At 38.0% G+C, this 15,716-nt stretch overlaps 1 long non-coding RNA gene across 1 annotated transcript; it reads right to left on the bottom strand.

Annotated features, from left to right (window-relative positions):
- Positions 1-1,375: 1,375 nt before the first annotated feature.
- On the bottom strand, positions 1,376-2,098 carry LOC119006963. Its single transcript, XR_005070968.1, has 2 exons — positions 1,960-2,098; positions 1,376-1,495 (listed from the first exon to the last, which is right to left on the bottom strand). It is a non-coding gene; the product is annotated as an uncharacterized LOC119006963 (long non-coding RNA).
- Positions 2,099-15,716: the final 13,618 nt, after the last annotated feature.

Genomic DNA, 15,716 nt, shown 5'->3' with positions numbered 1-15,716 from the left:
ATCAATATCTGAAGAGCAATCTTGTATCAGGTCCAGCACACAATTAAAGTCTCCACCCATTATACACTGACCAGGGTATGATGATCGGGAGAGGAAGTCAGCATTAGGGGCGCATACATACATATACATGGTGCCATTTAGTAGAATATATCTTCTAGATGGGTCTATGTATTTGTTTTTTAACTGAAAAGGACCCAATTTATGAATCAATATCACGACCACCGGATTTTATCTGTTTAATTCTATTTAGCACCTGTTTAAATTTTGTCAAATTGAAGTCGTCTCGTATTCCAGCAAGAGATCCTTAACTGTGAACCATTAAGCATGTTAAAGTAGTACAATTCTAAGCTCAGCGCTCAGAATAATCTCAAACATAATATTAATATATGTATGTGACTATGACCCTGACCATAAAGAAATATGATTACGTAACCCAAAGCAGAAAATAACACGCTGAGATCCCAACCCCCCTAAGGACCCCCTCACGCACTTCCTCAAACAAAGCACATGTAAAAACCCCAGACAATAATAGACTCCTGCTATGTAGAAGGCTTGATCTGTGATCAAATATGATGTTTTTTTCCCCATAAGTGAAAAAACAAGCTGTTCTCGGAGGAACATATGGTCCTAGAACACTGTTTGAAGTTAGAAAAGTGGCAGGTTCCACCACTTATTAACAAAGTCAAATTGTGAGATTTTTTTTTATTTGGTTTGTTTGGGCAGAAAAATTATTAATCAGTGAAGATTTTTGATCACCAACACTGGAGCAGGTGGAGCTAATTGTAACTAAGTCCTGTAATCTTTGTCCGCTATAATGCATCATAATTCATTAGTTTTTGAGGTTTTATTTTCCATTAATTATCAGAATCTGTAGAGCAGCAGCAGTTGTAACTGAGCAACCAGTTCTGTGCGGTAAACAAAGCTGTCGGGTAGGCTGAATGAAGAGGAGTGACAAATACATTTCCCTCTGAGATGTAGTGGAGTACAAAGAAGTTACATTACAGTTATAGTTACAGTACTTGACTAGTCTAAATGTACTCATTTATGTTCCAACACAATTAGTCTAGTTTTTGATTGTTTGAATGATTTTGTATTTTGGGGGGAGCAGCCGTGCTCAGTGTCAACCTCGGTGAAGCTAATAAGAAGGATTATAGCAGCTCATAGCGTTGTATTATCATGTACGGTACACATTAAAAACTTTTCAGTCAAATCCAATTTAGGCAGTTGTCACATACAATCACACGTGCTACAACAACAAGCAGAGACCTGAGATCTGATCGCAGGATCTCCTTATCTGCTTTTTCAATTAATCAGTTTTCTTTCAAATCACTCTTTGTTATCACATGGTTCGTTTCTCAGAATCAGACAGTCAGAATCAAATCAATTATTTTTTTCCATGTTTTACAGGGAGGTAGAGGAAGGTTGAAGAATATAACTCACTTTGACTTTTCCCCAGGTATGAGAAAGTGTAGACAGAACATAGAAATCCTTGTAGCTTCATATTGGAAAAACAAATAAACTCAGATTCAACGTAAGAGCCATATTTCTCCAATGTCTCTTCAAGTGAGAAAATCACTACATAGAAAAAGATGATAAATCTGTTTGACTGTGTAGGATTGCCATATTACAGTTCCAACATGAAACATTTATGCATAAAATACATGAAAAGAAATAGATCTTTTTAATGTATATTTTGTTTACATTATCTCAAATGTTCAAAACCAGAGAAAGCCTATTTTTTACTCGAGGCAACTTTACATTTTGTCACCTGTTGCTAAAACCTTCAGGAAAGCATCTGATGACAGAGCTGAGTGTAAGGAACTAAGCTGGTAAACGTAACTCAACGTAACTCAAAAAAAACTATGAAACACTTGTTCACCTGAATCACATCGGATAGATTTCATCAGGTTGTTCAGAATGCAGTCAAAAAACTCCTTCTGTTCCACGCTACTTACTTACCTTGTTTTGTTTTGGTTGAGAGAACCTGAGTGGCAAAAAATCCTTTAAGTGTTGTGATGCCTCCCACTGTGGCAATGAAGGAAATGTCACCACCAGACAACAGAGTGTGTGACTTTACTTCCCTCTTTCTTTAATACGGTTGCCATTAGTCGCCACATGAGAGGGTGCTTTGTGCCTTTGTTTTCCCCCACTGCCAATCTGCAGCCATAAGACCTTAAATGCCAGGCGAGCAGGCTAAGAAACAACAGTGTGATTGTCCTCTTTTTTCCTTAATATCCAATATTAATTTCTCCCTGCCTCCTCAAACCAGAACAATTACAGAGGGGGCTGCTAAAGGACATTGTGAGTGGAAATCGATTTAACGAGTTGTGCTAGAAATGAAAAGACGTCATGTGGATGAAGAGATAATGGCCCGCTGTCAGTCTGTCTGACGGATCAGCAGACAATGTGGAGCATAACGAAGAATAAAGATTGCTTCAACTTTTAGCTCACATGGGAGACGCAGGGGACTTTGCAGTGAGATGTTTTATAAAGAGGGACACAACTGTCTCTCTGGGGATATTGAGATCTCCTTGCAAAGCATTTACATTTTGTCTTTTAGGTATTCGGTTGGCTCTATAGTCACATCCCACTTTTCATATTTTCATTTAAATGAAAAAGAATCTGCACATCTGACAAGGAGTGAAGTTTTTTAAATGTAACTGTGAATTCCAAATTCCAAATTCTATAAAGTTAAAAGGGTCGAGGCTGATGAGGCAGAGATGGTAGATAAATGGGGCAAATGTTTTTCTTAGTAATGCTGCAAAAGAAACCTAAAAGGAAACTAAAACTGTTGAAAAGAGATTTCAAAAAAGGTAAGTAAAAGAATATATTTCGTTAACAGAGACAATCTAAAAGAAACCAACTATAATAGTAAAACTCTAATGAAATAAGTATGATAAACTAAAATAAATGGGCTGGCACCTCAGTGGGAGCAGACTACTGGAAAAGAACCCTTTCTCACTAGTCTGGGGGGCAACACTACAAACACTACCGGCCCTGCTCACTTCTAATCCTCAGTGCCTACTGGCATGCAACAGAAGAGCGGTTCCACCACGGTGCCTAGCCTCCTACTTGAGGACACCCACACCCAGGGGTGGACTGGCCATCTGGTAGACCGGGCATCGTCCCGGTGGGCCATTGACCCAATGTGGGCCGGTCCGGTCCGCTATGTTATTGAGCGAGTGGAGGCAGACATGGTATGTAAGGTTAGCCTGGGGCCGGCTAGGCTAAATTTTTGAGACATGTCCAAAACAAGGCATACGATTTTTGATATGGAAAGGAGAGTTATAGCCAGCTGAAAGTACACTAACACAAAGGCATTATTCATCTTTACATAACAACTACGTATATCGTAGAGCTCTGAACTGTTATCTACAAGCCCACAACACCAAATAATAGGCTACTTACCCCGCCATACAGGTGCAATTCACTGTGAGGATGTAATTTTCTCATTGGTTGATTATGACCCGAGCCTCATACATCGTTGTCTTGTGTACTTGTCTTTGACTAGGGAGAATTTCGGACCTCAAAACACAAAACTCTGAGTCTGACGTTCTGTACATGACCACAGACAACGTATTCATATGCATCAAGTGATTTATAAGCTTGTAATTTCTCTCTGGTGTACACGCTCGGTTTCTCAATTAAATAGGTATATATATATCTGGCCACTGTATATCCGGCCATTTGCTAATGTTGTCGACCCACTCATTAATAGAGCGCGGATCTGGAAGTCGGACACCATTTGTCAAAGTCAACTTGTTAAGGTAACATTCAGGATTTTTAGTTGATAACCCATTTGCATAGCTTGACAAGCTGTTTATCTCCGCCATACTTCCGTTGGCAAAATGCGCGTGTGTACATTCTACATCATCATTGTATACAAACAGAAAAAGGGTCTATAGAGATGCAGAATCAAGCTGAGATACTTTGAATTTTAGCACAAAATACAAGTAAACCTGTAGGAAATAATAAGTTTAATTTCCAATGTTTACCATTGAATGCATTGTTCTTTCAATTAATTTATTGTTTACTGAAGTGATAACTATTTAATAGGTATAATGTGTTTGTAACTTTAATTTGTGTGTAAATGTGTCACTTTTACTGTAGTTTTCAAATGGCTGTGTATAGTGTTGTCTTGAGCATTTTCAGGTCACAAAGATCTGGCTTTTTTTGCATTGGAAAATACCATTATCAGTTATTCTCCATTGCAGGTTGTTCTGATATATTTGAGGAGTCGTTCCACCTCTGTTCTATATGTGGACCTGTTCTCTCATTTGGGGCCGCTGTTAGAATTTGGTGAGTTTATCATGTATTTTTTTAATGTTGTACAAATTCATACTTCATAATTATAAGAATTAATATATATTTTTTTAAAGTTTTAAAAGAAACGCACATCCAAAAAGTTTTCAACTCTAGGTGCAGGACAGAGGAAAACATTTTCTTTGTTTTTCAGACTTAATGTTTCCGTGTCCCTCTCATGTAGACCACTTGACATGTGAGAGCCTGAGTTGTTGTTCCCCCTCTGTTCATGTTAGAGGACGTGCTCTCTCTCTGCCTTTACTGCTGTTGAGTCTCCTGTAGTATGGTGAGTTTATAATTGTTTATGTTTCCTGAAATCATACGTACTTTGTGATGATTAGAGACTTCCTGACCTGCTAGAAGTTCTTCTATGGTGCTTGAGTCATCCATCATATCTGAGACCTTGGTCTTGACTTTGTGAGTTTATTATGCAACTTGTTTTGTCTCAGATTGGGAAAAAAAAGTTTGATTATGATTATTTCCTTGTTGAAGATTTTCATGTTGATGATTTTAATTGTCCAACATTTGCATATCTGTTAAGTTCAAGTAACAGTTATGGAAATAGGCCTTAGGCCTCTTTTGAGACTTTTAGGTCATCCTTCATGACAGATAAATTTGTTCACTAGGTGTCACCACGTCACAAAAAGGCTTCTTGGCTACATATACTTGTTAGTACACAGATACTGAGTACTGAGCACTGTTTGCTGTTTCTTGCAGGTCACGAATTTGGTGAGAAGTGGAGCTGACTGGTTGCGGATGAGGAAGCAGAGCAATACATACTTTTGGACATACACGTATATGAGAATGCATATCTATTCATTCATTCATTCTTAGATTTTTTCACACAGCTATATATATCTATATATATAGATATATATATATATATATATATATATATATATATATATATATATAGAGAGAGAGAGAGAGAGAGAGAGATGTATATATATGTATCTATCTATATATCTATCTCTCTATATCTATCTATATCGCTGTCTCTCTCTATCTATATCTCTCTCTATCTACCTATATCTCTATCTGTATCTCTATATCTCTATCTATCTTTATTAAAGATAGATCGATTTGTTTTTTTCAGTGCCTTATTAGTAGTCAAGGAGGCCGATAACTGATATTTGGAGCCAATATTCGTTTGCAGTAAAAGGTAAAATATTGGCGTCAAAGGTACAATTTTTTTTTAATAGTACAAACTCCAAGACTTTACTTTGAGTGTTTTTACACATAGACTTAAGTCTATCCATCTGCAATAAGGGTTTGATAAAAGAGAGAGACTTAAAAGTGGGGCCACATGCTGACATATGCTCAACTCATCATGCTTAATTTACTACAGCATTTGGGAAGCCTGTAGCTGATTTTATTATGTAAATGTTTTATTTTACCAACATGTGATAGCAGGGACACTCATTCAAAACTAGGCTGCTACATTACTAATGATGAATGTAACTATAGCTGAAAAAATAGTGCAATAACGATAGAGACCATTCATCCCTGAACACCATGCAGTTCATGTAGGCTTTATGATGCAGTTGCATGATGTCTAAAGTCTTGAACAGCAATATTCTGCTCCCCTCTACAAGAAACTGTCAAAGACAGCTTCAGGACACATAGCATGACAATATGTCATTTTCTGCTGCATGGAATCTCTCAGTCAACACAGAAAAAGATCAAGTAAAGTTTCTGCAGCTTCTCATGTGGCTTACACACACACACACACACACACACACACACACACACACACACACACACACACACGCACACCTTACTTTTATCACTATTTCCCTACTGGGATTTTATTACAAAATCTCTAAATCTTTACCTATATCTATCTCTATATTTCTATCTCTAAATATCTACCTATATCTCTAAATCTCTACCTATATCTCTATATTTCTATCTCTAAATCTCTACCTATATCTCTAAATATCTACCTATATCTCTAAATCTCTACCTATATCTCTATATTTCTATCTCTAAATCTCTACCTATATCTCTAAATCTCTACCTATATCTTTACCTATATCTCTATCTCAATAGAGATATAGTTTTGGGTTTGGTCTGGTTTTGGGTTCTTCCTGTTAGTCTCATCCCACCTCTTGTCATGACATAACTTCTGTTGTGATTTGACACTGTAATGAATAAAGACTGATTGGTTGATTGCTATAACTGTCAGTTTTAGTCCTTGAGTTCATAGCTACGTGCTTTATTTGTTAACTGCGATTAAGGAATATGACTCTCCTTGGCACGACGAGAAGACGCCGCAAGATTTGTGGACTTCTACGTGGTGTCCACTGATAATGTAGTGGGTTGATCTGGACAGAAAATGCCAGGGCTGAATTTTTGTCCCAGTCCACCCCTGCCCAGGCCGCACTGAAAATCAAACGACAAAAAGTGCACTTCCTGAAACAAAGCAAAACAAAAGTTAACAAAAAACAACCCAATTGATAATTAACCAATCTCAAAACATCCACACTCAAAGTAAGATAACAGAAATGTATTCAAAGTAAATAAACTTACTAACACAATACTGCGGGTGATGATGTAGTCTTCATGTTAACTTGGTCAAGCAAATGAGTGGAAGCAAATGATCCAGGAGGTTATTTTTCCAAACAAGAAGCACAAAAGGACTGAGGTCAAACAGATGGATGTAGGACACAAACTGGAAGAAAAGGCTGGAAACTGAAAAGCTGAGAGCTAATGGGAAGGTGCCGTGAGGATCAGGTGGATTTTCAGGCGATAGCTGAGGTGGGAAAGCTCTCCAGTGACCCCTGCTGGACAGGTGGAGAATAACAGGGCCTGACATGATGGAACAGGTGGCTCTTCAGTGTAGTTGTCAACAGAAAGGGAAGCAAACATCCAGCTGAAATTGAAGACAGGAATCACCTGCAGGCTCTGACTCTAACACTCAGTCTAACATGTCCCCCTGGCCCAATTCAACATCATGACTTATCTGTTTTGCCTCTCAGACCATGCAGCAACAATCTAATCAGACAAATCTCCTGCAGTTTAATGAATCCACACCGCCTGTCAGTGAATGATTCTGATATAATAGATTTGCAATCGAATACCAAGTCTTCATGTGTAATTGATTTCATCCTCCACAAAACTGTTGTTGGCCCAGACAGAGATGATAATCATTTCCTAGACTAGAGGGAGGGTTAATTCACTTTCTCTTTCCAGTATGAATTTGGCGGAGGGCACGAGCTGTTTGCTCCATTGTCAGTAAGTCTGATGGCATAGCAGTCCTTTATACTGAATTCTCCACTGCACATTGGACAAAAAACACTTGATTCTGACACAATTAAAGGCACGTGGAGTAGTCGTACACAAACACAAAAAAGTCAGCACGTTAAAGGGATATTCCGGTGTAAGTTTAATCCACGTTCAAACACACCGTGACACCAAGTAGGACCGCCCCTCGAGAGATAAAGTTCGCGGACCGCTAGCTTAAGTAGTTTTAGCATCCTCAGAAATGACCGCACTACAACAATATACTGAAGTAAATGGGTCCAAGTATAAATCACCATCAAAAAGCCACAAATAATGCTTAGAAACAGGGTCCCAGCACATATTTTGAGGCATCAAACATTTGATATCGTTGCCGACTTTGTTGTGTGGTTGTTTCTGAGGATGCTAAAACTACGTAAGCTAGCAGTCCGCAAACTTTATCTCTCGAGGGGGGGTCCTACTTGGTGTCACAGTGTGTTAGAACATGGATTAAACTTACACCGGAATATCCCTTTAAGTACACAAGTCAGCACTTTAGTTACACAGAAAGACACTTAAGACCAAACAGAAACTTAATAGGATTTTTCATCAGATCATTTTGTGCAGAGATAAAAAAAAAAGTGATGATGAAACAAAATGATGTTGTAATATCCTACACATGTAGTTCCTTTAATTACTGTGAAAAATAGATGCTTTAAGCTTGATGTCTGTTCCCTTGACAGAAACTGTCAAGGGAACAGTGATAACAGAACTGTCCTCTGTTACCACGTTAAACTCTCATCAGGAAGGATTTCTCTACCTAATTAAATTGACTCGACGAGTGGGCTGGCCGCTTATCTAACTACACAATCTCTGTCTGCCAGGCTTGTCTTTAAGTCTTTCTTTTCTGTTTATCAGTTTGTGTGTGGTAAAGTACACCACTGCTATGGCAGTAGAGATTTCAGAAAGGGCTGCACATCATCCTTTATACAGCATCCATGGGCTGAAATATGTGCCATTAGAAACTGAATCTGACTATTATAATTTAAAATTGAATTTTTAAGTTTGGAAAATTCAACTCTCTACGTATTTTCACATTCAGTTCTCACAATTCAAATTCAGTTCTTGCAATTCAATTTCAATTTACTGTGACTGACATCCAGGTAGTTGAGGAAGAACAATCGAACGCAGATAACTAGGACTCCTCTTCGGCCAATCAGCACCTACGTTTAGACTGGTTGCTGGCTGGTTGCTACCCGCCAAGAAACGGAGGAAGAAGTGGAGACTGGGACTGAAAATATGCACGTTTCCATATCGATCTGCTCAACACTACTGGCCACAGAATGAGGGGAACCTGCTGAGAGGACACCAGATCAAATGCATCATCATGATTTGGTAGACTTCAGTAACAACCTTTTAAAATATTCCTGTGATTGTCTTAATTGCATAAAACACGGTTGAGGATACAGGTCAAAATGTTTGAGAGGTAGCACTGATAGAGGAAACAGTAAACAAAATTAAAATTCAATGTGGATCATAATCTATAATGATATGTCTGTCTTAAGCATTAAAAATCTTCAAACATTGGTGTATATGACGATGTGAGAAACTGTACATTTGTCAGCATATCACTACCGCAGCACAATACATCTTTGTGCTTTGTATAAAAAAAAAAAAAAAAAGTGCTGCCCTGGATGATGTGTGAAGCTTTCAGGATATTTCACCCTCCAGGTTTGACCGCCTCTATCGACGCTCTGCAGAAATTATGGTCTGCAGAGATGAATAGAGTCCGGCTGAGCTGATTCAAAAACATGCTGCTAAAGCAAAGTGAGGCTGAACTCTGAGCCAAAACAGTGGAGCATCAGTTCAGAGTGCAGAACGACAGCAAAAGTTCAGTCACTGCCAGACCAGTGGGGAGAAATATGTATGTGTGTATATATTTATTATTATTTTAGTGTGCTTAATTATTCATGATAAGCTGTGTATACAGTCTTAACATGTTTACAAGAATGTTTATCATCTAGTATATGAATCCCTGTGAGAAAGTGTATGTCATATGGGTGAACAGATGCTGGCGTCTGTGTGGAAAGCAGCTCCCTGAACTAAGCTCTCCTTGACTTGTTTGTGAGTCATTTCGAACCCACTGATCAATAGTTTTTAATTTCTCAGTTTCTCACTCGGCTGCACTGATGCATCCCTGCAGATTGCAGCCTCACATCGACTGTCAATAAAAACTGATAAACAGAAAGAAGTGCAGAGTTGTTTGTGTGTTTACTGTAGCTCCCAGAGTAAAACGCTGATTTCATCAACACGTTACTCCAGGGAGAGCAGACGCTGAACACGAACATGGGCATCAAAGGGATTAGAGACGATTCAGGACTTTATCTGCCCAATTCAGATAATATGATGTCATTTGAAGAAATTAAACACAAGTATGACATAATCTGCCATCTGCCATCAACCAGCAACATGTAGAAGTACATCAAGGACCTTTGGCTGAGAAGACCCTTTGTCATCAAATTATTTGTAGGGGTGCACAACATCCTAACATGCACGTACATAAAATATTTGTTAAAAATAAATATTTACATTAATCTAGCTATGCTCAATATAAACAATGTCTGCATACTCCACCTCAATGTCTGCTGATTCAGTGAATTTTGTTTTATGGTGTGGCTTATTGATGGCAGATGACAGACTGAAGAGGTAGAGCAGAGAAAACGTGCTTGATGATAAGGTGTATACCCACCATTGGCCCTGACCAATCACCCCAATCCCAGACTTTTGGCTCTTTATACTACAAAAATGGCTGAAAACATTTTGTGTTGACACACGAAAAAAAGAAATAATATAGGTGATGGATGATAATAAATAGGCGCATCACAGGTGAATTGCAATTGCAGCTAAAACATACAACGTTATTCTAACAAACATCTTAATACACAAGAAATAGCTGCTAGCTAAAACACAAAAAATGTCCGCTAGCTAAAACATACATCGTTATGGTAACAAACATCTTAATACTCAAAATTCTTGCCAAAAAGCAACCTAGGCTTTATTGGTAATTGAATATGAGTCAAACCTTCGTGTAAAAGCATAATTATGATGAAAGAGGCACTTGTAATATTTACCATAGTTTCATTTTCGGGCAAGCTAATTTTAAATGGAGTACAGGGGCACTTTAGCTCTAGCATCAAAATCACTATTTTTAAAACATATATACATATAAAGCCTGGGTTGGTTTTTTGGCGAGAGTTTCACTTCAAACAGATAAGGTGGATGGCTTGGTTTAACAAAGATCGTAACTGAATCTCAAATGTCACAAATTACCTTACCTGCTATAGTCACAGTAGAAGTGAGCATGGCATTCTCAAAGGCCCAGAATAACTCTCATGGGTGCCACCTAATGGCTCTACTTTATACATTAATAAAATGTGAGAATGCAGTTACTATTAAATAATACGTAGTTTCACTAATTTAGTTTACTAATGCACTGAAGCCCATGCCTTTTGCTTTACTTGCAGCTTTATTTGAGAGGTAAAATGATGATAATGCAACACTTTTCTCACAATTTGAGCCACTATTACATTATGATCTGATATTACATTATGAGTGGTTATTACATTATTACATTATGCTCAAAGCCCTTATTACATGATGTGTCCGTGATTTTATTAGATTAAGAGCCGATTATTACATTATCAGTTGCTACATGTATTAATGTTTAAGTCATCAGAAAATTCAAATTGTTAAAAAAAAACTTACAGAGTAGACCTGGGAAAAGAGATCTCCCCAGAGGACTGGGGATCAGTATGCACAAAGGCTCATTTCCAATCAGTCAACACTAAATTGAGATTGTTACAGTATAAATGGACAATGAGAACATATATCACATCAGCTAAATTAAATAAATATAATGGTACCATTCCTGATCTATGTATACAATGTGTGAAGGAAAATGGGATGCTATTCCTCTTTTTGAACTTTTTGATAAGGTTTGGGGACCATTTGATTTGTCTGTGAAACGTGTGGAGCTGGTGGATGAAGAGGAGGTTTGTGTACTGGTCAATTTAAACCTCTTAGTGAGGCTAACAAGAGTTTAGATGGTGAGGTTACCTTTAATAAGATTGATTAGACAACAATTTCTTGCATTAATTTATTTGATTTTTTATTATCATTATTTTTTCATTTGTATTTTGTATCTATTCATTAGCAACATGGCTACTGCTAAAATTATCCAACCCTAAATAATCTCAATTTGACCTGGAAACACTTATTTCAACACTACGAAAACACAAAGTAAAACATCTGATTGTATTGATAAGTTGACAGATTTAGTTACTGAATGCCTGCTTTGAAACGTGTCAAGTCCTGGTGGTAAGACGGAACACATATTGGACGAACAGACTTTGACACACTCTGGAGCGCTCTCCTTCCAGTGAATGTCCGTCCTTTCACTCTTGTTTTCCTTGGATTTCCATCACGCTCTCACTTCTCTGCCTCCTCCATCAGCGGGCTTCTTTTTCTTTCGCAGTGTAGCATTTCAACAGTTATTCCAGTGGTTCCACTGTTACCTTGGGATAGTGACCACGGAAAGCAATGCCTCTTCCTGTTTTGTGAGGGCAGACACAATCCTTTGGTGTCGTAATTCATTCTTAGTTTCACCAAGAAAAAAATCCGGTAGCAGACAGAATAGCATAGAGACATTGAGACTTAGCAGGAGCTTGTATATATTTGGATTTTTTTTTTTTATCTCATTTATTCATATTTCATTTTTCTGCAGCCATTACACTGAGACAACAGAATGACAAGCGAAAGCACAAAAGTTGTCTATTGCCAGCAAGGCCTTACGCAGGATTTTAGAAATACTGAGGTCCAGATTTTAAAAAATCTGCTGTGTAGTAGAGAGCACTAGAAATTTTAGCCCCCATCCATGCTAGAGGGGTCTGGGGGAATGTCCACCTGAAAGAAAAATGTGAAAAATGACCCCTTAAATGATGAATTCTGGTGAATTTTGTGAAAACTAATTGGTCAATTGAAATTAATATACTTCATACACTATCACATATTACAATACTGCCTATTCGGCCTAAAGACAAACTACACAGGTTATTATATTCAGCTCATTTATAGAAAATGTGCTTTTGTTTTTGTAACATTATTAACATACCTGTTTTAACTGATGCTGTACTGACACTGGTGTTCTTCAAACTGAGTTCATTTGGTAAACACACTGACTCGAGGCCAGCTGGACTGATTGATTCAAATATGCATTTACGAATATATTGAATCAAACCAGGGCTGTCAACATTTTTTCTTAGATTCAATACTTAAATAAGTATTACATTACATAATACTTATCACACAAAGTGACAAAGTAATACTTTGATTGACTGATCGCAGCATTTAATTCGGAGGCTACTAAAATGATTCTCTCTGTGTATATAGGCTAATAAACCACAGTCAACTCCAGTGCCGCTGGTCAGATGATGAAATCACTTATCTTAGCTTTTGCATTTTTCAGGTGGAGTTTACGTTTAGATAATTATTGAACAACTTTTGTGAAGTGTACTTGGAAAAACATACAGAGGTCCGGACCTCGGTGACCTCAGTGCTGGGTACAGCCATGATTGCTAGTGGAATTCTGAATGTGCAGCTTTTAGATCATTTCTACACTGTGCTATGGATATTTTAACCAAAGTTAAAGCCCTGAACGTTTCTCCCACAATTGCTCTTAACTGCAATGTCTCTAATTTAGGTCTCACAGAGGCTTCATACCTGTTCTTGTCAACAATTCTTGGTGAGATTTTTCCTCACAAACCTGCAAAACTCATCAGTGAGTTCCTCAAGATTAATGGTTGCTCGCTGAGGGGAGAGAAACGAGGCATAACGTTGAATTTGGAAGCTATTCTTTCATTGACAATGAACTCTAGAGTTATTTTGTTTTGTCTTAAATCATTTTATTCAAACCAACACACAGTAAGGGACTTTTCTTGAACAGCAATTTATCACTGGAGACAACTAACACAAATAGTTATGACGAGTTTCCACCCTGGAAAAATTGACATATTAAAGCATGAATTTATTTTACTCAGATATATAAAGCAGACCAGTTTTCCAGCTAGTGGAAAAAATGATTTTCACCCTTTTTGTGGATGCAGTTGTCCATAGTATTTTGTGTGTGTGTGTGTGTGTGTGTGTGTGTGTGTGTTTTGTGTCTCGATGGGCTCCACAGGGAGGAGAACTGCTTACTGCTGCACTTTGGACAGTGTCTAATGTGTCACAGGGAGAGTCAGGGAGGATATGTGCAAATGCAAATGAGGACTATAGCATCTGAAGTGAATTTACATACCATAGTAGTACAGCCTGCAATGCTCTGATCTCTTTTCTTTACGTGACTTGAGACCAAACTGAATGCAGAATCAGGATGATGAATATCTACATATTGTATCACTGAGGAGATAATGTCGCTTTCCTTTTTTATCGGTGCCAGAATGAATAGTTAACACAGCTTTAAAATGTTAATAGTCACTCTCAAATCATATAAGGGAATCATATGTTTAGAAACTCAGATACCAGCACAGTAACTCCACCAAAAGATCTGTCCTTCTTAACCGTTTACCTACAGATCTGCTAAGGCCCTGAGGAAAAACATATGTTGTTTGTCCTGTCTACTAAATCTGTGTACAAGTTTTACATTGGATGCATTCAGATGGATATTTTCCTCTATCTAAGGCAGATTTTAACCAATGCAGCTGTGTGGATCAGCGGTGCAACTGCTCTTCAGCTCTGATTTATATGCCATAACTGTGACTCAAGGCATATCTTTTTATGCCTGTGCCGAGTCTTTTTTCGGTTTGCTTTCTGATTTAGGTATTCCATATGAAACAGCTGGAGGAGGATAATCACTTCTTCAGCACAAGCATTTAAAAACCAAATGATTCAGAATATTCCTCTAAGACTGTATATTTAGAAGGCACACTTTCTGACTGAGGCTGTTCTCTTCTCGAATAAAGAAAGATCTGGGTGGCTTAAAGGTTTAAGATGCTGACACGAGTCCAGCTGAGGACACTTTCTTGGCCTTCATCTCAATCCCCTCATTTTCGGCCAGCTCCCTACTGCCTCCTGCCTAATTAAAGCAAACATTAAAGATGGACTGCTGGCACATCCCTGCCATTAGATTGTAAAGTAATACTGAAGAGTTCTGATCATTAGGTAGCTGTAGGATTCTTTTTTTTAAGTGGAAGAATATATTAAAGGTTGTTTCATAAATGTGTTTGTACGCTGCTGTCACTTGACAACAAGTAAGACAACTCACTATAATCAATAATTATTTGATTAAGAGGGGACACTATGGGTGGGGGTAAAGAATTGAACTATCAGAGATCACTAACTTAGAATAAGACCATAATCCTTATGATTACCTACATTTCACAAGCTCTCCGCTTTTTCATCCTAATAAAAAAACAGAATCCACCAACAAAACATCAAGAAGGGAAATTTCCTCACGCCTGTTATTAAGTGATTATTAAACAGAACAAAAACATCACCAGCTGGCCTGGCTGTGTTCACTGGAAGGCTGCAGAACCTGGTTTCATTACTTCATTACACCGATACTCCACAGCTCCCCAAGCTCTTTGTTCAGATTGACTCAGTCAGCTAGTAGGGCCACTAGTCGCATGGCTTGCTGATCTAACGAGCTAACAGCTGCTAGTAGCTACAACAATAGTCAGCTACAGCAAATAACACAGTGCAAAGCAGTTACACATCTTATCCATCGCACCTTTGAATCGTAAACTTCCATTCATTTCAAACAAATAGGGGTAATAGATAGATAATAGTAATAGATTAGGATCATTTTTCTAATAATACATATCACCATGACATTTTACTCTTTGACAAAGCTGACTTGGTGTTTCATGTTCCTTCCATTCATCACCATTGAGTATCTCTGAAAAGAAGCCTTTTATGCGCGTTATCTTTTTGGGTTTTTCGTTCCAAACCGCTGACTTAATCCTCGGGAGTGCCTTGAGGCCATCAGCGCTTCACTTTCAATAGAGGAAACAGAGAAAGGCAGAGCTTAGATTAGCTCAGCAAGGAAACAGGAATCCTTTGAGCGAAGTGAGCACTTTAATGAAGTTTTAATCAGCAGGCTAACTGTTATCGAAGTCACAAAAGAAAGTCCACACCAG

This window comes from Acanthopagrus latus, chromosome 18 (assembly GCF_904848185.1).
Source record: "Acanthopagrus latus isolate v.2019 chromosome 18, fAcaLat1.1, whole genome shotgun sequence".
In the NCBI taxonomy this organism is placed as follows: Eukaryota; Metazoa; Chordata; class Actinopteri; order Spariformes; family Sparidae; genus Acanthopagrus; species Acanthopagrus latus.
Note: the sequence above shows the minus strand (reverse complement) of the source record. Positions and strands in the feature narration are given on the sequence as shown.